This window comes from Synchiropus splendidus, chromosome 1 (genome assembly GCF_027744825.2).
Source record: "Synchiropus splendidus isolate RoL2022-P1 chromosome 1, RoL_Sspl_1.0, whole genome shotgun sequence".
NCBI classification, from domain to species: domain Eukaryota; kingdom Metazoa; phylum Chordata; class Actinopteri; order Syngnathiformes; family Callionymidae; genus Synchiropus; species Synchiropus splendidus.
In genome coordinates, this window is record NC_071334.1 from 61518755 (window position 1) to 61542657 (window position 23903).

The 23903-nt window shown below is 41.9% G+C and overlaps 1 protein-coding gene across 5 annotated transcripts in view; it reads right to left on the reverse strand.

The window, feature by feature from the left end:
* The window catches only part of whrna (whirlin a), a 105554-nt gene that overhangs the window by 80179 nt on the left and 1472 nt on the right, over positions 1-23903 (reverse strand). The gene's annotated exons all lie outside the window — the stretch shown is intronic.

Below are 23903 nucleotides of genomic sequence, written 5' to 3' on the forward strand. Positions count from 1 at the left end.
CATTGCTAACCATTGCACCACTGTGCCGCCCACATTCACTTCACTTGAATCCAATATTTCTGCGGCATTTGCGACATAAAAAAAAAAAAAAAGCCTCCTCCTTGCCTCAACCTTGAAGACAGGATGGGAACACGTTGGGGAGACAAGCTCGCATGATAACCACACGTCAGATGTTTCTTGATGTGCACTAACTGCTAAAAGTTAGGAGAGACCATCTCATTCAGTGTTTTTTCACTGTTTATTTATACTACTTCCTACATTGTGGTTGCATACTGAAGACTTCACTTAGATGTATGGCAAAAAAGGTTACAACTGTAAATATGTTTTATATTTTACACAGTGCACAATGCAAACCTTCTGTCTTCTTCATGAGCTTCATGATGTAGTCACCTGTTGGAAAACCATTTCATGTGATGGCCTCATGAAGCTCATTGTGAGAAATCGTGGAAAGCAGTAAACAAAGCAAAGGGTGGCTGTTTTGAGGAATCTAAAATATTGAAAGTGTTTTGAGTTATTTCCCCCCTTTTTTCTTATTTAATTCCATTTGTGTTCATTCAAAGCTTGTATTCCTACATTGAGACGCTACAATGTAAATAATGTAAAGAGATGAAAATAAAAACTACATGATGCCTTGAGAGCGAGACTGTGTTGGTGGGTTTGTCAAGTCCTGGATTGGCAGGCCTCTGACTGTTTTCTCCACCACATATCGATTTGAAATTAAGTATAAACCCAAAGTAACTGCCTCCTTTTTTTCATCACCCTTTGCTTTTTTAATACATTATGTAAAATCTGTAACTGAAGATTCTTAGACAGATATGTGTTGTTACATGATTTCATACAGTTGTGATGTCAAAATTGAAACACAGATTCAATTCACGCTTCAGTCCCGTGAGGCAGTCGTGTGGATGTTCTCACTCATGAATTACAGGACTTGGGAGCAGAATAAGAACTAAAATGGCATGGATTCAAAAATGGAAGCTCCTCAGGATAGAACAGTTCAACACATGAATCATACATGAGATCAAAATAGAGTCCCTTCGAGTGGTCGTGGCTCCAATAGTCTGGGCCTCTGTGGATCTGAACACTGAGTGAACAAGCAGAAGAATATAGATGTATGAAGTTAGGCCATGGTATAATTGGTATCTGGGTGTGTCCTTGTATTAAAATACAGATTTATTTAATACAGTGTTGGATTCCATGATACAGCTCATTTCAAACAGGATAAGGAATTGAATTTTCTCAACAAACAATCAGGTTTGTAAGTCAGATTTAAACGTTTGACTCCGACAACACTACCAGTTCTAATCCAATATTTAAAACAATCATAAAATATGATACTGCTTTGCAAAGGGTGATAAAAGATCTCATTTTTAATTGCATTTGTAATACACTATTGTGTGTCGGAACTGGGGGCCATTATTTCTGCGCTTTTAATTTGGAGCCATGAAATTGAATCAAGATAAATAAACTTGCAGTTTCCTCCCTTTAGAGGAGGCCTGAGAAAGGAGTGGGTTTATTTTGTGTGGACTACCTTGTGTTGAGATTGAAGAGGCGCCGCATCAACCAGGTAATTGGGACCATGGTGGAAGGAAATGACAGGCACCATTATTTTTTGGGTTCCTGCCCTGGGGGCCGAGGCAAGGCATCGGGAAGTTTCTCTGCGACAGCTCCGAATGACCAGGATTTTAAGATGCTTCTGTCTGACACACACAAGCAGCGACACACAATACTGACTCCTCGAGACGCTGAGTGGAGACAGATTTACAGACAAAAAATGACTAAGAATAGTTTATTCTTAATAATGACAGGGACGAGTCAAAGTTTTAAGTTTGCCGTTTAGTGGCAAAGTGGTTATTCAAGCTGTCTTCTCACTTTATTCTGACCCTGATCAGCCTCTTCCGCTGAGATCATGCCACGCTTCCGAGCACTACAAGTAACATCCGGCTTACGACCGGGATCGGATCCGACCAACCAGTCGTAAGTCAGATTGGACGTAAGTTGAATGCCATTCAAAATATGACTCGAGGGTGATAGGTGCTCCTGTAGTGGTAGATGGCTGGGATGCTGTGCCGCTGTAACTGTCGTACGCGATGCCGGGCTGCTACGTGCTGCGGTGCCAGACATTGAATTAAAAGAAAAATAAGCATCTGCTGGCCGTGGCTGTAAGTACAAGTGGACGTAAGTCGAGCAGGTCGCAAGTCGGATGTTACTTGTACTGAAATGTCACCTGCATATTGTCAAGCTCCGTCACCTCATCCCTCAAGGCTCTGTCCTGCAGACCACGACCGCATCTCTCAAGCCCTTCTAGGCCAGAAATGATGTCACCGGTAAGTGGCTTTTCACTGCATCAGACGGGGCAAATGATAGGCTCTGTTGAGCAGTTCAAATGACCCTTTGAAAGACAAAGAGTGCCTTTAGATCAGGAACTGAACATTTGAAATGCACTTGAATTTTGTTCCAGCACTGGAATGTTCTATATCTTATAAACTCTAGAAGACAAAACCATGCCAAAACTGGAAGAAAACAAAACAAAATAAGAACAACAAAAACCCTCCCTATAAAAGTTTTAAAATTTTATATTAATTTAATATTAAAACTGAGACCAAAATGATAAAAATTTTCCAGTTGTTGCCAACCACAGTTGGAAACAGTTTTGTTGGATGTAATGGTTGATAACTGATATATGTACCTCATACTAAAGGTCGACAAACTTTTGAGGAAAAAAAAAACAGCCAACGTTGGCATTGTAACAGACTCAAACTTGTATTGGGTGAGAAGAGATGTCAAATGAGACACTGAGTATCATTTTGGAAGCAGGAAGGAGCTGCAGTGTTTCTTTGTTCTGGGTTTGTGGCACAAAGGAGGCCTTGCGTGACATAGAGGATCCAAAGGTTAACTTCATGAGGAGGCTGTGATCAAATGACAGATCCAAGAGCTCACTTTCTTCTGTTCTACTTCTGAGAAGAGTAATGTGTTACCTAATGCAGCTCAAAGACTGGTTCAAAATCCGATATTGTGTCAGCCAAAGGTTCTTCTGTGATCGACTTCACAGGAGTTCTTAACATGCTCTCTCGGGAGGAAGCAGCCAGTGGAGGCTGCAACACAGCTTCACTGTTTTCAGGAAGCCACTGCTCTTGTCACACACACTCAGAAGATTTGTGTCTTGACCGAGCAGACAAATTCAGTTTGCCTAGTTGGCAGCATATCCATCGCCAGTCAATCTTTCAGGAAATATCACAGCTCAGCTAGTCTTTCAAAGACAATATAAAGTGCTCATTACTTGTGTTTTTACAATGGTGACTCAAAGTGTTTTGGACTTCATGAACGTCATTACTTTGACAGCAATGTTTAAATCACTGTGCTCATTGTCTTGGTGAAAGTGTTGTTTTGTTAGTTAAGGAATGAGTCCAAGGCACAGCAACACTTTTTCTAAAGATAATTCTAAAGAGAGAAAAAAATACATGGATGATAACAACAACAACAACAAACATGGAGGAATCCCTGAACAAAAGCAAACAAAAGCATCTGTTTACTTCTGTTCAGGGATGTTTTTTGCTACACAATGGCCAGGGTTTCAACTACTCTGAATGTATTTGAAATACTTATAAATTGAAATTCTTATACAAATATTTTCAAGACATTAAAAGAGCAGAATATAGCCACCATCGTGATTTATTGTGCTGTTGTCGAAGTAATGCAAAATAAACAATTTTTTGTTGTTTAAATGTATGTATGGGTCCATCATTTGATTCAGTAATATACCAAATTCATTCAAATGGAAAAATGTGGCTTCTTGTGGCAAATATTCTGATACCATTAAACTGCGATTAACTGAGATGAATTATTTTTTTAAACGAATCCCACCCCAATATGAAAATATAAAATGAGATGATTGAAATGAATTTATATATATATATATATATATACAAAAAAAACAGTACCAGAACTACATATCATGGGGATAAAAAGCTGGAGTATATCGGATAATAGTTCATCCGACGATAAGGGAAACTGGCTACAAAAATATGAGAGGACAATTCAATTACTAAATGCCAAAATATATGACTCACACTTGAAATATTTTCGAGCCTCAGTGGAGGTGATCCACAGGACTAAATGTGTGACAGCATGTGACAGAGGCCGCTTATAGCCAGTTAATTTGTTATCACAGAGTACTGCCCACTTGAATTCCCCATGTCTGTGTCAGCTGCAACACCAATAACCATGCAATTGTTTCAGACACCACAGTCCTGGAGGCTTATCAACAGGACGCTGGATATCAGAGCATGTAGGTTCATCAGCTGAAGGTATCATTAGCTGCGGCGCCCTCTTGCACTCTGCTGTGTCGAACACAGAGGCAGTGGATTTTTCAGCTGCGCGCCTGTTTCTCCCAGAAACCTGGAAGCGAGTCGCAGCCCTCCTCCGCTCCGACTCCTCACATCTCTCCGATATAATCAATGCTGTCATCTCCACTGGCTCAGTGTGGGCTGCTCCCTTTGAAAGCGCAGGGATTTTCCTGAAATAAGCTGGCAGGTGAGTTTCACCGGCATGCTGCCTGAAATCATGCTCCATTTGTTGGTGGAAATAAAACACTTGCCAAAGGGAATCATGAAGCCGTAATCACACACACATTAAGAATAACACGTTTGGTTTGCCTTCAGAGCTTTAAGCTTGGAGTGTGTGTCCACACATGGACTTGCCAAACCACTCGGGGTCTCCAACACGTTCCGGTCATGTGTCACTGTTAATTTGAAGGGATGTAAGCCTTGTCCGCAGAGGTCTGGCCAGCTGATGTGCGCCAGACACAGGTGCTATAAATAGTTACCCAGCGGCTGGCCTAGATAGAAATCATATGAGCAGACAAAGCAGGTGTAAACAGTGAGCGGCAGGCCCGAGGGGAGAAGTGGGTTCCAAATGGAACACGTGGATCGATCAGTGGAACATCATCATCTTTCCTAACTGAACAATGATCACATCAACAAGCATCTGCTGGTACCAGCACATTTATAAAGCACCGCTTAACTGCAGCAGTCTGACATGCTTTTTTTATTCCGTCCATTTGGTCAACAGACATTTTTAAATAGAGATATTAAGAGTGACAGAAAGCTAAGGAAACTCTCTCTCTCTCTCTCTCTCACACACACACACACACACACACACACACACACACACACACACACACACACACACACACACACACAATTCAGAAAGCAGCTTAATGGTTGAACACTTGCCCAGAAAGAGATTTATGTGAACCCAGCTTTGTTACTTGAATTGTTGGGGTTGGAAAACCTTTTTGTCAGGTGGTAACAGTTCTGTTCCTGTGAATGGCTGGTCATTGAAGTATATTATGTGAAAGACTCTTTGGAGTAGCTCAGTGGTAACTCTTGCAAATACAGCTCTCTGTGTCGGTGTGTTTACGCTCAGAACCCGCAGTGACTACAGTGGCACAGTTGAGGAAAGATTTTGGTCACAGTGGGAGACTTGACATTTTTCCGTGAGTGCTTCTACTGGTGCCAGCTGCAGTGTGTCAGTGCTTCAGACTTTGTTGTGAGACTTGGAAGCTGGCTGAAGACATTGCTCAGATGGTTCAGTGGTGCCTGGACCGTTGAAGATTCTATCCCAGCTGCAGCTGTTGATGTGTCTTTGAGCAACACCAGGGCTTGCTCCTCCATCGGTATGTGTGAATGAGTGTGTGAGTATATGTTTTTCAAAATCATTTTATAAACATACGTATTTATTGATTTATGTTTCTCATAGTTGAGCAATGGAAACGACAGCATCTGAAGAGTCTCAGGTGACCACAGAGGAGCTGCTATAAGAAGTTTTTAGGTAGCCAGAGAGTAGCCATGAATGAAAGCGCAAACATTTACTCCTGGCCTAAAATTATGTATTTTTTTAATATCAAAGTGCACAGTGAGTGCAGACCTCGACTAACCATTTTTTTTTCCCCAAGTAATGTGTTGAATAGTTTTCTACCAGCTTCAATCTGAGAGAATGTGCGTAAATCCAAAAGAACCAACAGAACGGCACCAAACCTAAATGACTTCTTGGTATGGTGGAGGTCATAATTTATTCAGGTCCTCCGAACTGACTTATGCACGAGTAGTCATGACCATTAGGCCACCAGTCAATGTCAAATTAACACCGCATTTTGTCACTACAGTCTCATGAAAGTTGATTTATTTTAGTGATTAAACTGTGTGCCGTGTTTTATGAAGTCAAGTTTACTTTTTTTCAGAACAGAACAGGGTGAAAAACCTTCCAAATTCCTTAGAATGCAATCACCTGTTTTCCTGAAGTTTTCTTTTAAATTATCATGCCATAATAATAATAATTTAAAAAAAAGATTGGGTAACCTTCTTGCCGCAGGTGAAAATAATGACGCTGAGTATATGAGAGCTATCTGGTCTAGAACAGGCAAATTCTCTCAGATATCAGAAATACAAACGCTAAACAAAGAGGCGTTGTGCATTCATGTGCATGGGTTGGACATGGACAGGCAATCGAGTCTCTGGGCCTAATGATGATGATTATGGCTGACCAGGAAGATGAAGGGGACCGAGACAAAAGGGGTCTGATGGCTGGTGAATAGTGCAATCGCTCCAGCGGGGGACAGATGACGTGAGGTCAAATGATCTATTATCGCTAACTGTGAGAGCCATTTTTACCATCCCAGCTCTCTCCCGGCCTCGTGACGAATGGAGATCGAAGCTCTCGCATTGCACCAGGCTGCAGCCACAGTCGCTGCAGATAGCTGAGGAGAAGCACGTTATTAACTGCTCGAGTGTTAAAACCACAGGTCTCCAAAGAATCAAGAGTCAGCACATGAACCCCGGCCACCATATTAACTCCAGTTAATGACACGAGGTGAGGTAAAGTGCGAGTCTTAAAGGGTGAGAACGCGAGGCTGCTCTGCAAGGCAGTTCAATTGCTATGAGTGTGTGCATGTACGCGTGCACGAGAAAAGAACACAACATAATAGCTGTGGGATAGTAGCCTTGGACTGAGCGGGGCAGTAAAAAAACAAACATTCGTTTTGACAAAGGTCCCACTGAAACACCGTCTAATGCTTCGCCCATCCAGAAGCTGGATCCAACACACATTCGCACATGTTCAATTTCAAAATCTGAAGGTCCGGGCTATTTTGCTGAGCAAGCAGGTGGACACTCTGGGCCTGTACAGGCTAATGGGTTGACAAGCTCAGGTTGAAGTCTGCATTAGAGAGCGGGCTGCGTGCCATGTGAGGCTGGCACAAACAGCCTTAATTCAGCATGAAAGGATAAATGCGGCCACATGAGAGCCCCTCTTCCAGGATGAAATTGCTTTATCAGGGGGATAAAAAGCAGAGAGCTCTTCCATCTAGAATTTTGGAAACTCATTACTGCTCCACTTGTTGTAATTCTCTGGTCAATCTTTCGACCCCTCATGCTGGAGGATGTGACGTTTACCCGCGCCTCTCCTCTCAAGGAAGAGTGCAGTTAAAGAACTGTCTCTCCTTGACTTCTCTATTGTGTTAATATTTCAACACACCATGGAATTAAAAACGAGACGCAAGTTTCAAAGGGCAGCGTGGCAGGATAAAGAGCAAACCAGGATCACATTTGACCAAATTACCCGCAAAAGGTCTAAAAAGACGGAAAGAAGCAAGTGGAAATGAGGAAGAGATTCCCAGAAATGAAGGCAGACACAAGGATTTTCCTCCCACGGAAGCTGAGAGTTCAGTACCAGAGTGATAAAGTGGAAACTCACCAAACCCCAGAAGAGGCATGTCATGCCTACTGGTGCATAATCGCCGGATTATGAACAAGAATGAAAAGAAATGACTGAGAGTTACATGCTAAGAAACGTTCCGAAGACATTGAAAAGAACGTGGTACCCGTCAAAAAAACAGCGATGGATTTCTGTCTATACATAAAGAACACCTGAAAAAGGCTGGTCATCTAGCTTGCTTTTAATAGTTATTTCTTGGGCAACTCTGTTGCTCCACGTCAGCTGCGCTAACAGCCTGCTGCTGAGGAACCTGCGGTCTCACTTTTATGAGCCTGGAAAACTGTCTGTGCTACATCAAGTACTGCTGCTTTTAATAGCGTATTTAATTGTAATGCATTTCCCAGCACAGCATTTTCCCATGCATGTGCTGCAGGATGCAGACTTTACATGACAGATAGACAGAACCTTCACAGCAGACAGGCTGCTGCAGAGTCAGCAGCGAGTAGGGAGGAGCGGACGCGTCCCAACCAGTGGGGCTTCATCAGAGCGCCGGATGTCACATATAATCGGTCGTTGTGATCAGCGATGACAGGTAGTGATCAGTATTGACCCATCACGATCGGTGACCGATCGATCGGAGCATGCCTATTGATAACATTTGTTATTCACTCGTATTCCATCCTTCAAGTATTATACAAGTGCTCATGCATTCTGGATCTAACATAGTTCACTTAAGTTAAACTAGAGGACTCTGGAAAACAGAATGGACCTATATGACATTTCTTCTACTGTAAGAATCAGAATTTGTAACGGGCAGAATTATCCATCTTAGAGCTCCATACCGATCCCTGATATGTCATCAAAATGCCAGTTCATGGGTAGCAAACCAGTCAGAGGCTAAGAGCCACATTGTCTTGAAAAGAGTCACATCCTGCAATATGGCTGCAAGGTTCACCTGAACAAACACATCCCTGTGTGTCACAAGGTTGCTGGTTCGCATCCGGCGTATGTCTCTTGTGCATGTACTTTTGAAATTCATGTTTTACCGTGATCTCTCTTGAAATATCAAGTGGCGTACATAGACCAATAACGTGGCCCCTGTCATGACTCTGCTCCTGTTTTGTCCCTTGAGTCATGTTTTGGTTTCTTCCGCCTCCCTTCCTGTTTCTTTGGCACACGGCTGGAGCCAATCTACCCCTGATCACCCTGATTAGAAAAACACCTGGGCTCCAGCAACGTGTGCCAGATCGTGTCTTCACGTGCTCCAAGCCCCGGCACCAGCGCGAGGTTTATTGTTTATGTTTCAACGTTAAATGCAAGTCAAAGTCTTTGAACAATAGCTCTTACTTTTTCATCTTATTTCCTGTATAAACAATCATCTCAATAGCAACTTGACCCAAAAAAATGGGAAAAAAATGCTCCTCTTTCCCAGCTGCCGTCACTCTCAAACTCTTGTCACCCATTTATGGAGACAAATAAGACTGCCGTGTACGGCTCCACATCTGCAAGTTCATTCACATGTCGCAAAAACGAAACATTTCATTTAAGGCAGATGTCTTGATTTGCTTCTGCTCCCACGTCACCACGCTAGAGGACACTGAGGACACCACTGATAATTGTGTATTGGATTCTGACAAAACATCGCAGCTGTGGCCCAGATGAAAAGATCCAACTCAATCTCCTGCTGTCTCTCGCCCATCGCTCGCCTTCCTTTCATGCCTCTCATTTCACTTTTCTGTCTGGTCTGCTCCGTCCATCACTCCAATCCCCTTCAGTGGAGCCACAGACATTAGCGTGATAAAACAATAATCTGCTTATACATGGAGTCAATTATCCTTCCTCACCTGGATTTAGGTTGAAACAAATACTGCGGCTGAGCCACGTATTATAGGCACAGATCAGTCTCGCATGTCCCTGAAAATATCTGAGGAGACCGAGAGTGCTGCATAATGCCACAAACCAATCACCACAAAGCTCCGATGCTCAACAGTCTGAGAGGAAATGTCAGACTAAATATTAGACTGCTTCACCTCTCATGGCCTGAAGGTGACTTATTTTCCGCTTCAAATAACGTCTCTCAGTCCCAAATCTTCCCACGACCCTGCAGTCATCTCATCCCCCAGTGTAAATGTCTGAGTGACAGAGGGATCAGCCACAACTGCTACTGGCAAAACTTGACGTTCCTCACAGGCAGATCAATGTGTGCCAAGAGCAGTAACAAGGTCTTTGTCACATCTCTGCTCACAAATTATTTGTTTCTGAGGCAATTCTTTTCAGGATTACATAGGCTTGAATCTAATCATCACACAATTCTTGAGAAAAGCTTTTTCGCAGTCACTCCTTACACGTGCATGTCTTGTAATGCTGTAGCCCCCTAGCTAGTCCACCCTGGGTTCTCCTCTCCCGACCATCTGATGTAGGAGCCCCGGCAGAGAGACTGGCCCTCAAGGCATGCCCTCAGCCAAGCCTTAGAGATGTTGTGGAAACGGCTTCAAGGAACTTCAAGTGTCTCCCTAAATCCAAAGAGGTCTTTTTCACCGGATCTCTCCTGCAGATGTGACCTTCAACCCATCAGTTTTATGGCTGTTTCCCTTCTGGCACTGTATCGAACGAGGAACATTTGAAAGCAGAGTATCAATCTCAAGGAAAAGTTATGGGCAGATTTGGGTGAAATTGTCAGGAAATGTGTGGAATGGGACAAGACAGGAGTGATTCAGATCATTTTTAGCCTTCAATCCAGGTGTTCATTACACAAGACACTTTGAAGCTCTCTACACTGGTGGTCGAGGGCTTAGGATTTGTCGCTCTTTGATTCCTGGTCGGGGAATTAAGGTTTCATTCTTTAAAGGATCGTTTACTGGCAGAGGTTTGTGTCCTCTGAATGCTTTTCTAGTTCTTCATGATGTTAAACACAAAAGCAGAGAGAAAGTCAAAAGCAATTTCTCTCAATTGGCAGTAGATAGTGGCAGTGCAAATCATTGACCATTTTCCTCCACACTAGTGGAAATGGGCTTCTGGCCTCAGAGAAAAGCCAGAAGCCTTAAAAGTGGACAGTGCAATTGAAAAATAAGACATTTCAGCATTGGAGATCAGCACCGTGAAGCAAGAGATTTTTAAAGCCCCTCCGTCTTCTGGCATGCATTGATGTGGCAAGTGGAGGGAGAACTGAGATCACTCAGCCTTACAATTCACTATCATGCTGTAACAGTTGGACCCTCAGGAAAGATCCCTGACTGTCAACTGTCACAAACTCTTTCCCAGCTGCACACCTGATGATGGTATTTACACCACTATTAAGCATCAGAGTAAAATGTAGAGAGTAATCGGGGTGGTGAACTGCTGGAGTCTAAAATAAACCTAGGATCTGTCAGCATTGAGGTGTGGCGTTCCTTAAGCTACACTTTGCTGGACACCAAGGACATTGATGATACAAGCATTAATAAATGACTTTCTTTTCACTTACTTCAGAACTGACAAGCAAGACATTTTTTTAACAGTTCATATATATAAATTAGGGATTATCGGCCGCCGATCACGACTGGCCGATATCACTGTGCGTAGGCTCACATTGAATTAAGTGCTTTTCAGTGGTCCTTTTTTCCTCCTTGAAGAGGAAACGTGAAAAATGTCTCTGAATTAAAATTATATATATACTCTATATGTGGATCTTTGGCCTCATGTTATACGCAATTTACAAGAAACAAAGACACTTAGCTTATCTCTAAAGTGACTTATGTGAGTCTTAGGCGTGTAAGCTGATCAAAATTCTTAACTGTTAGGATGAACGGCTGAACATCACCATCCACCAGTATCATGGGAACAATTTAAACCCCTCAAAACATTCCATCATTGTTAAGCACTCAAAAGCCCTTCAGCTGTCACAAAAAGAAAAAAAAAAACATGATGAAGGTTGGATGCATGCTCAAAAAACGTATTAATTCAGAAAGTGCTAACAAGGTGGGTGTTTTTTAACACTCTCATATGATTTAATATTTATTAAATGTGTTATACAAGTGTGGTGGCAGACGCCAGATGGTCGGAAGTGTGTGTGAGTAGGAGTGAGGTAAGACAGATCCTGGTATCAGGTGACCTCCAGGGCTCCTCTCTGGTTGTTCAGAACACAAAACAGACATCTGGGTGGGCTCACCAATCCCCTTCAGCTCGCTCGCCGGGCTTTGTGGAAGAAACAATGTAATCTGACAGATGCACCAAAGAGGATTTAACCTCCGCTTCTGGTCATATCCCAATATGTCAGTGATTAAGAAGAGTTAATTATAGAGATGTTTACCCCACCCATGTGATTCCAGTCGAACTCCAATAACAGAGTTGTTTACGTCCTGCTCAGTGGTCTGTTGCCCAGGAAGGCACTTCCTCTTTCAAAAGTCTACTATATTATATTATATTACCATATTTAATGTCTTACATATATAAAATAAATCTCCATTTCAATTTTTATTTATTTTACAATTTACATAAAATGTTACTTCAACAACACATCGAAATGTTCTGGTGAACTAGTACTGTACCTCTAAATAGAAGTGAATCCTGCATTAATATTTGAGAAGGTCAGAATCATGAGTCACTCCTTGTGATTTTAATAGATGCAGCTCCAACCCAGATCAGAATCCATCACTGGGGGATATTATTGGTGTCATTGATGGCTTATTTTTAAAGCTGTTCTACCGCCGAGTTCAGACGTACGAGGCACAGGAACAGTTTCCATCACAAATAACCAGCTCTCTGAAGTGGTTTTCCAAGTTATCACGAGGTCAACACAAATACTGAAATTATTCTCCAGGCACGTCTGAGGGAATTTCCCAAACAGACCAAACTAAAACTCAAGAAGTCAATAAGCAGCACTCATCTTCTGTTGAGTCCCCAGATTGAGGTGCACCCAGGACAGGCGAGCCAGCGTAGCAGGTTAAAACAAGTGAGGGAGTGTCAGTACAAACTCATGAAAGTAGGGAACTTTTGGAACACACCAAACAATGAAGTAGCAACGATGAGTGAAACACATAGTTTCATTAAAATCTGGGACACTTAGCATCCATTAATGCTAGAAATGCACTGAAGTGAAAATGTGCGACGGAAGTCAAATAAAATTTTAAATGCTTGGCCGAATACTGAATATATAATAAGTTTTTTACTATGTTTTTTAAAAATGTTGCATAAATAGTGAAGAACATATTTACATACTTTTGTCAAAGAAAGCAAATGTTTAGATAATATATTTGACTTTTTTTTATGTTTCAGACTTTGCTTATCAAATACCAATAATATTTTTTTTTTAAACCCACAATTTCCTGTGATATAATATGCTGACAATGAAAACTGAAGGCTCTTGACAGTGTGGTTGAACACTCAACCACACAATCCACACTACTATGAAGTGACACTTCAAATTTCATTCAGTTCATTGCTTTACTGTTTCGTATGCACAAACAGGTTGGTCTTATTTTGTTGAACCAAATACCAGCAAACACTCTTAAATACTGCAAAATCTAAAAATGCAGTGACCAGCGCACTCCCGATGGTGCACCACGGAGAAGCACCTCAAGGGGGCACTAACTTGGGTTTATGGGTTTATGGGAATATGACTCACCTAGCAAATCTTCAACTGATTCCTCGGCTCCCAGCTAAAGGCCTCGTGGATGCAGCATGGCGATTGGAATGACAAGGTTCAGGTAACTTGTCTTTATCCCCAACTCTCAGAATCCTGTCAACCCACAGAGCTGTATGTGACAGCTAAGCACCTAAAGCTGTGGTGGGCAGTCATAATCTCCAAAAGACCACTTCACCTGCAGAAACTGTTGAGGAATGAATGGGGAATCAGGAATTAAACTGAGGGTTAAACGTAGAAATGAAAAAGTAGAGGTGCAACAGAAAAAAATGGAGGATGAAATACAGTAAAACATGTTTCAGACAGAATTCTCATACACACAAAAGCTGAAGAAATACATAGATAGTTGACAGATGTAACATGTTTGAAGAAAGTAGAATGAAATACCATGTGTAAACATGATTTAAAAAATGCATTCAGAGAGAATTGAGCGTAAAACATTGGACAATGCCGATTTTCACACTGACTTCACGAGGGCCTGACAAATCCAGGTGAATGGCCACATGTGGCCCTCGGGCAGTGCTTTGCCAGGGTCTGACCCATGTACTCATAAATACTGCAAGCTTTGCTTCTTGTGGATATGGATGTTTTGCTAAAGGAGTCACGTCTGCGTTCAGATCCACCCAATAAACAGATGAAAAAGGCCAACTCCTGCTACAAACATGGCAGCCTTGAGCACAAACATATATAAGGAGGAAAGAAAGAAAAAAGTATGACCATGACCAGTTGAATGTCATGAAATACCTCAGTACTAGCTTTGCTCCCACAAAAGAATTGAATCAGGATGGATCTTTCAAACTGTCAGTTTTCTTAAATGTGACTGCTTGCGCAAAGAAAAGTGATGCTTCAAACACATGACTCATAGGAACAGCGAAATCCATGGCAGGTGAATAAATAGATTATTTTATGATGCATCTGGACAATCATCCACTCGCTGTCCATCACAAAAACTGTTTTGTCGTATTTCAACTGAAATATTTGCAATTCGCAGCATTTGGCAATTGTCCAAAAGTGTTGCATTCCAACAACTGATCTGTGCTCCGTCATTTGATGGTAACAACATGAAGGATTCAATATTTTTACCACTCTCCAAAGACCTCGACGAAAAACCAGCATGAGAATGCAAAATAAAGGATGATTGACTCCATCATCTAAATAGTGGTTCACATTGGCAGGAATGCTTCATTACTAATGAAACACAAGTAGTTATTATTATCTACGCGTCCAGAGCATGTCCAGAGTTTCACTTCGCTCAATCATTTCATTAATATTTCACTCCATCATTAAAGCGGCAGTGAAGCGTGGACTTGTTCTCGGAGACCAGGTTGGTGGCTCCGCAGTCACTGTGTGTTCCAGAGTGGCTCGCAAAAAAACACTGGATCTGTAGTCTGAAGCCACTTACACAGCCCAGTTTACCAACAAATTTGACTGAAGCCCCATCTGAAACCAACCCTGAGAGTTCTCGCTGTAGTTACTATTAAAAGTGATTGTGCGGAGTCAGCGAAGTGGCTCCTGACATTGATGGTGACACAGACACGCATCCATCCCAGTTCTGCCATTTGGATTTACATATTTTATTTCCTCAGCAGGTTTTCACCGAACTGCGTCGGCACTCAAAAAGTCCTCCTCTCATGTGCGCGCACTGCTGCTATCTCATGATAACAGTGGGGGCAACTGAGGAGAGACGAAATAAGTTTGACTGGTGTCCAGCATCCTTTTGCATTTGAAGCTATCCTCCAGAGAAAGTGTTTTGTTGCAGCCATCTGGGATTCTAGGAACTAGTACTTCAAACAACTAGTACTTGGCAAAACACTTCCTCAAAACACCCTGGAGACACCTATAATCCTCCAAGTTTGCAGACGGTGGGACGAAACCATAGAGTCTGGTGGAAGCGAGGGGACCAAACTGGAGTAGAGATGCGGATTGTAGATATGAGTAGAAAATAGACAACAAACAAAACAATAATTATCAATAAAAGATGAAATATTAATGTTACCTTTGTAGTAGTGCAGGCTATTGTTCTACTAGCATAGATACAAAAGCGCATACTGATGAAAAATGCAAGTAAAAGGCAAACAGAAAAACAGCTCTTTTAATGCCGTGAGGGTCTATTGTCCTGTCCTTTTTTCATAAGGTACCTAACAGTTATCAAAGAAATAAATTACTTTTTACACACTGCTTTCAAAGTGGGCATTCGATCAATGAAATATGGGGCGTTGTGAGATTGTTGGGGGCAGGGGAGGGGGGTGAATTGGACCACACAATGTTTGATGTCTTATGACTGCTGATGTCACTGCCCTTGTAACAGGTGCGCGCCAGAGCGACGAATGACCTGAATTGATCACCTCCAGACAATTCACACTGAAGATGTGATGACAAAGAATGTCTTTGAAACAAGAAGTCAACTCTCTATTCATGTCTGTGATATGAAAATGAGTCATCCACGGATGAACCGAAGTACTTTCACAGAACAAAAACAAGTATCGAGATGCATTCTACAAAGCCAAAATAGACTTTGATTGTATCTCAAATATTGTGCTTTTCAAATCCACCCACTGCAGTAAAATAAAAAAAAATAGGAAGTCCAGCCTTCAGACCACTAAAAGCAAAACACCAATTGCTCAGTTGATACCGAGACAAGATTTTTTTGTTCAGGTTCTGGCTCTAAAACAACAGGATTTATGTCTCCCTGTCTCTTCCTATCTCCTTACGGACCAGCCAGCCACAGAGATAAAGTACAGGCCCAAACGCTGAGTGGGGAGAAGGCTTGGCAGTGAGTCAGGAGAGAGAGGGCTGTGGGGGAAGAGACTCACCACTGGAAGTCAAACATGCCTCTCTGAATTCATCCAGCTTCACCGGTGGCGGGATTAAGCCTAAGTAGCGGTAGGAACAGCAAAGACTGAACTCATGTCAATAAGCAATAGGCTGGAATGCAGAATTAGGTGCAAGGAATTATTGCGAGTCGACCTTGTTATTCAGCGTGGGATTAGGGGCTTGAGTGGTGGTGAGAGATGAGCTGTGGTCCTGAGGATAAGAGGAAACATATTGAACCGTGCATGGGAACACATTGTCTCCGCGGGAAGTCTGAATTATGTTTCACTTAATGACTTCACATTTATTCTGACAAATTGCTGCTTTCAAGTGGAGAGTGTGGGTTTTGCATTCGGAGTGTGGCGAGAGATTTGGAAATGCCTCACGAAACTCTCCAGTTGAAAATGAATGATGAATGATGAATCCCTGGCACGCTGGATCACTTCTCACAGGAGCGTTACACGAGTGTGTCATCAAACGCCTTGATGCTGCACAAACCGCCGGTGCTCGATGTTTAAATGCACCAGGGAATGTATCCACTTCTTAGTGGGCATCCATTTGGTGGCAAGCTGAGTCAGCTTGTTACTGTAACCAAACGCAACCAAACGCCTTGAGAGTTCGAGCCTCACACAAACAACTTCCTCTCTTTAGACACAGTCAACAAGTATAACAGCAGTAAAACGTTTCTTCTCTGTTCTCTTATAGGCTGTATAGACTACTTCCACTCAGAAAGTTTGTTACCTCGCCCACACATGCTCAAAGAGCACAGGGCATCATGTCCTGCCTGAACACTCGCGTATGAAGGCAAACGCTTTCATGAAGCCTCCGAAAGATCAGAGGGATCATGAATTAAAAAGTATTCTCATTACTTCTTACTGTAACTCATTGGAAGACAGCATACTTTCATGCCTCCGTGTGGCACAATGGATTTAATATACAATACAATGTCATGTAAAAGTTACATATCTTTGATTTTACTTTACATATACTGCATAAAAGATCAGACAGGTGGAAAAATGATCAGATTGAAACCTCTGGAACTCATTCAAGTGAAATCATTCCAGAGGAAACAGACGTTGACAAAAGGACACACACTTCTCATTCAGGAAGAACACCTGCAGAACAGAATCCAATAAGCAACAGTTCCCCTCCAGCGCATTCTCAAGTGTACGGTTCGACTTTGCGCGTCAATCTCTGCTCATCTTCCCCTGGAGTGAGCCATGGTGATGTGTTGGCTGAGAACCACCCTCCGCAGCTGACGCTCCAGGAATAGTGGCTGACGAGTCGCTGAATCACTGAGGAAATGTGGCGTAAAAATACAAACAACTTACATGAACACTCTGCTGACACATCTGCATGCACAAGTGGGTGACTCGCTGCGTCACCCTTGCTCTGTCAACTGTGCTGTGACTCAGCTGTTCATTAAAAGCTGGGATCCAAACTGGAGCAATACATGGAAACTCTTTTTCACTTGGTTGTAGTTCCACAGATGTGGTCATCTGCCTTTGGCGTGACTCACTCCTGCAGCGTTGTCCTGCAATATCAGGACGTATGGATCTTCCACGGTTTATGAGCGATTCCTCATTGTTTACCGTCACTCGCCCTCTGAGGAGGTCACCATAGCGGTCGACCAGTCCGTCTGCTGAACATCAGATGCCCTTCATTACACAGCCCGACCTAATCTTCCCGCTCTCCTCCAGTTAACCACGGACAATGCAGTGCTCATCACACAGTGCTGCCCAGGAGAAGCCCATCATCAACCCCTGCTCCTTTATCCAACAAAATCTTTCCACAGCCTTACAGGACTCCTTCTGTTCATTAACTTTACAAATGACACAGCCGTAATGAGCAACATCAGCATGGAGCTGAAGCTATCAGACTTCACTGCAGATTCCTCCTCTAAAGATCAAGAGATTTAGAAGGCAGAATTCATATATATATATATACTTTTTACATCACACTCGAACGCCCCGGAAAAAAGCTGAAAAAAAACATGTGCGGACCGATCAGCTGACCCACGACGTGCTTTGTTATTGTGTATAACGCAGCCTCTGTATGCAGACGTGTCCCGTTAGCTACATTTACTGACTGTTTCTTCTTCATATTGAGGTGTAAAACCTTTCCTGTCTCCACACTGGACCGTGGTAGAGTGTCACAGGGGAGGTGCTCGCTCTCCACACCTCCGAGGCTGGAGCGCTCACTCCAGGGTTTGATGTCCTGTTGTGGGCTGGAGCTGGGACAGGGATGAGGCGAGTCTTGGACAGAGCGTTACTTGGTTTATGACTTTGTCACAGCCAAACTGCACAGAAGCGCACATTCAGAGCTGGACACGCACCGGGCACCTCTTCACTTCTGGAGAGACCTCACTCACTCGGCAACCCCTCCCACATGCAGCGGCCACACACATAGACGAACAGCGCACCTGCAGCAGACACTCTACATTCACTCCGACAAAAGCCTGTTTTAAGACTTGGAATGCATTATTTCTTTTTCCATTCATTGTAATGGGAAAAATCGATTCAGATTTCGAACAAATCGCTTCTCAAACGGCCGTCTGGAACGGATTGTGGTCGAGAACCGAGGTACCACTGGATATATATATATATGGCTGACCCTCTCGATTTGTATCGAGCCAAGTGATGGTGCCACAAACAAAGTAGCTTGAATTTGAAGACAAATTACCAGCTGAGCCAAGTGGATTTCATAGTGGAGGATTGTGTCTGGAGATGTTGAGCTCTCAGTATAGTTGGTATAGCTCAGAGAGGCTCATTCACAGAGCAGAAGTTGTGATGAACAAGGCGTAAACTAAGAAATGTATCTGTTGCTGCCAAAAAAATGTTGGTCGGAAATTAAATAGTTTCATCTCCATGGCTCTGAAAGAAAAGTGATGCAAGACAGCTATTTCCAATGAGCCCATACTCTTAACAAGTGGATCAATGCAACATGAATGAACTTGGTACGAAACGAACGAAAACACCTAACTTTTTAGTTTCACCCCACAGTTTCAGGCTTCAACATCAAACACAGGACAAATGAAAGTCTTGCCCACCAGCCTTAATGAAAGGGATTAGAAGATGAATGTGGGCACTGATGGATGGTGTAATTACACTTGTCACGGTTATGAGAATTAAAATGTATTTCAAGACACACTAAACATCATTGTGATGTTCTTAAAGCTGAAGGAACGACAGCTGATGTCGAGCGGCTTCCTGAGCTGACGCTGACGCAACAGACTCAACGTCCATCATGAATCAACCAGGACTGACTCAGTCAATGTAGAAACGTGGACCATGATGTCAGACTTCAGAACTTGTCAGTACACAATGAGTATGAACCTGGTAACACTGTATTGTCTTTGCATAGTGCTTTGGTTGGAACTTTGCATTCACACAGGGGAACAAAGCGGTCACTGGATACTCCTGGACAATTTCCATATTTTGGCAAATCTATACTTTAAAATGTTGTTTTCCGTAATAATGAACATGAATGTAATGGTAATATGAGGTGACCTCACAATTGGCTGAATGAACACAAGAAGACGTCATTGGAGCTCAGGAGACCTGCATTATGAATTTGTTTATGAATATTCAAGGTCATTTACGTATATCCTGATATCATCTGTAACATCAGCATTAGTCAGACCTACATTTTCATTTGTATATGTCCGAACATATTCGTGGTGTCCTCCATGTTCCAAATGAAACTCATGAAACAAATGCAACCCAGAGGAGGAATCTAGTGCCTGGATGAAAGAATCACAAGCACGGATAAAAACCCACAGAGAGAGGACCAAAGTTGAATCCAAACTCAGGATGGCTTCACACTGGGGTTCAGCCTGCACAGAAGCACCAGTCACATGCGTCCATACATATATTTATCATCTACAACACATCCGCTCAATCAATATGCTTAGAAACAACAAAAGTGATCTACAGTATGAGAACTGCCTCAGCTGGGCGAATAGAGGACAGTCGTTCTTCCTTATAGTTATGTGAGATCAAAGTAATTGAGTTGCATTTTGAAATGTGAATGTCCCAGGACTTAAAAATATGTATTTTCTGAGGTCAAAATGCTGCTTCCCAAATGAGGTATTATAGCAGTGTTTTGGTGATATTTAATACTGGCGTGTTTTGGGGGTCATGGACCACAAGTTTAAGTGCACCTCACTAGGGAAAGTTCAATTCTATTTGGCTCCAAAGTTATTAATATTATACAGTGGCGTCTCACATCCTGTGCTTCATGTATTTTGCAGGTGGCCTGACCTCCGTGAGTGTGATTCTAGCAAGAGTTCTGCCAGAGAAGTTCACTGGAGCTGCATTAGTCCTACACTCATTCAGTCCAACATTCTTCACTGTAAACATTGCAGAATCAGTTTCCAAGACCATGATCCACAACAACAACAAAAACACATGCTTTCTAATCAGAACACCATTGGTTTGTTTTCTGAAGAATCCTTATCTCTGTTAATGTATAATTGTTGCAGTGCGAGATGTGAAATAACAGATGGTTCAGCCGACTTAGCTTTGATGAGCTGGTGCCACTCGGGCATCACCTTCTCACCAGGGAAACTGCACCCATCACGACAAACAAAAGAAGAAACTTGCCAGGTTTTCATTCCACTGTGTATTGGTAAGCAATATGGCACTTTTATATGATATGATTCTATACATGGTTATTTTAGCCTCTCACCCTTAACTTAAACCTCCGAAACACATGGCTCACCTTAACCAGAACTCTGAACCAAGCTTGAACCCAGTTATAATGAACTACTTTGCTTTTACGGTTTTAACCCTATTAACCTTGTCAGGACATGCCAAAATGTCATAAAACAAAATGTCCTCACAAGGAGGAGTCAAGACTAGGGTCTCACAAGTATTGCAAAACACAACGTAAAGTGAAAGAATGGCTTGGTGAAAAGGTGCAACAGCCTGTCTGGCATGACAAACAGATCGGATGAGGACTGGCTTAAATAAAACTGAAACCTGGAGGCATTTCAACTTTTAATATGCCATAAAAAGCTAGCAATTATTTTGATGGTAGATTGTCAATAACACAGCTGACCGCCGTCGCTCCCTTTTGGTGATTAAGTGAAGTGCTGTTCTGCTGAGATCTGCATGCAGTCATCACCAAAGTTCACACCAGACAGAATCACTCAAGGTGAGAGACTCTCATCCATCACTGACTGGAGGACAAAAGAGAAACGACTGACCTATTCTTGGTGTCGAGGGAAAGTGGCTTGTTGCCCCACGAAAGACTTGGTTTTAGCTGTGACACCTTCGATATCAAGTCATTGAGCAAATTCCCCAAGGAATGCAGAGATATTCAAGTACAGTTTGCTTTAAAAATGTTGTACAACAGAAAGAGATGAAAAAAAAGATCTATGCAGACTTCAGTTCCATAAGCTATGTAGATTTCTGGGTATCATCTTATATGAAAATGCGTCCTTGCATCAAACTCTCTCCAGCGTCAACACTTATTCAGAAGTGTTTTCAATGTTTTTTATGCCTCGGAAAATGAAGCAGTGAGGCAGTCTTAATTTTCCCAATTTAATATGTGGCTCCACTTTCATCTTAAAAATAATTCATTAAAAAAATATTTCAAATGAATTGCCATCTATTGGGCTCTGGAAATTAAGACACCGCTTCACGGAGCTTTAGTTTCCTATAATAGTCAGCTTGTGGCGTCTTTAACAGAAAAACATGCCATATAGAATAAAAGCATTTCAAGGAGAACTGTCGCAATATGAAGAGCAGAGCATTTGCTGTCTTGTCCTGAAAGCACAGAACAAAAATCCCTTTTATTCCTGACAGGCATTCACTATTTTATCCTGCCTAGTAGAGTCCATAAAGTTTGTGGAATGACGACCACCATCATTTTGACAGAATCAATATCCCCGCTGACATTCTTGACCCTATCTAGAGTAGAGAACAGAATAATTTTCATTTATTTATTAGCCCCGTAGTTTCAACTGTTATAATATTTGTGAACTTCTGACTGAGTATATTTGGAATGGACAATAATTCCTAAATAAGTAGCACTTACCCCAACAATCCCTACTAGAATCACAACTGTGAGAGGTGCGAGTAATTCTCACATGGCAGTCAGTGTTACAGACTCACAAACCCACATCTCATCTAACCAGAGGGACACAAATCAGTCACATTGTTTTGATCGCCTCATTTGCTAATGGGTTTTCTTCACGCTGGTTAGCATGAGCAGCGACTGCTCCTGGCCAAAAGTGTTCCTGCTCTGATGCGCCAGGCGATAAAGAGGATTTCAACATTCGCCACCGTCAAGGTAAATATAAAATGAAATGCATGTCCGAACATGTTTTTCGAATCCTTGGAAGTCATGTCAAACAATGTATGAATATTGAATAATAATTTTAAAAGAAAAGCCTCAGTCACATTTCATATAAGTTCTCTTTATCTTTATCTTCATCATTGCACGTTAATGTCAAACCATCATCGTGACCATTGTCATTGGGATCAACTAGCGTTTCAACTAAACGTGTTATTCCGGACCTTAACTCACAGTTTTGTGTCTTATACTCAGGTGCGACTTGTATAAGTTATTTCGCACTGACAGATTATTATGTTTGTGATGCGCCCTGATAATCTTGATGTAATCCAGAGGTGGGCACTTAAATTTCCTAAGGGGCCAGGTATATATATATATATATATATATATATATATATATATATATATATATATATATATATATATATATATATATATATATATATATATATATATGTATGTATGTATGTATATATGTACACATATATATAGTGACTGTTGTTGTTTATTTAATATAAACCACATTCCATTTAAAGATTATCGATATACATTTTAAAATGTACTTTCAATTCTGATGTATTTTAAGGGACAAGAAATGCTCCTAAAATAGCCAACGGAAAAGACAAACAACTGGGATAACATAATCAAACGAGAAAGTTATGTTTCAGTTGCATCATAATGAACAGAAAAAAACAATGCACAAGACAAAAAAACATCAGTTTTATCGTTTTACCGTGACTCCTGGAGGGCCACATAAATACAATCAAAGGGCCGGATTTGGCCCCCGGGCCACACTTTGCCCAGGTCTGATCTAATCTGTCCCAGCGATCACGAAGGTTGCTCTCCATGTTCGCACGTGTCAACAGGGAAGCACAACACAAACCATACAATTATGGCGTTCTTTTGGTGCCTTTAAATGGGAAAACATCCAGGGAGAAAATACATAGTAAAAAAAACAGCTGCTTGTGGAAGTTCAGCTAGTGAAGGCTATTTACTTCTTATTTTTCTGTCATCAATGCCATAAATGCCAAACATTCCCGCCTTAGCTTCTCAGCTATGTTCCGTGAAACGTCACAGTTCAAGCGATAAATAACTTTGTGGGCCTACCATGATTGTCCTACTGTTTCATGCAATGGATTTTGCAAAACAATTTTCCCCAAAAAATGTCACTTGTGCTTTTTTTTCCTTCTTCATGACGCATTTTTACTGTCATCTTCTGGTACATTTTTTGTTAGTGGAAGGCAAGACCGTGTTTGTGTGAAATGTCAAAGTCTTTAGCTTGTAAACATGTGCAGGGGAATATGACAATAAGTGGAATAACTCCAAATATTAGGGGTTCATTCCTTTCTTAGTATTCCACTGCCTAGGTTCAAACATGTCTGCAGTCAGTACAGCACATCCTTGTTCTGTCCACACATAAACACATGGACAACTCCACAGTCACCAACTGGAGTCGGGT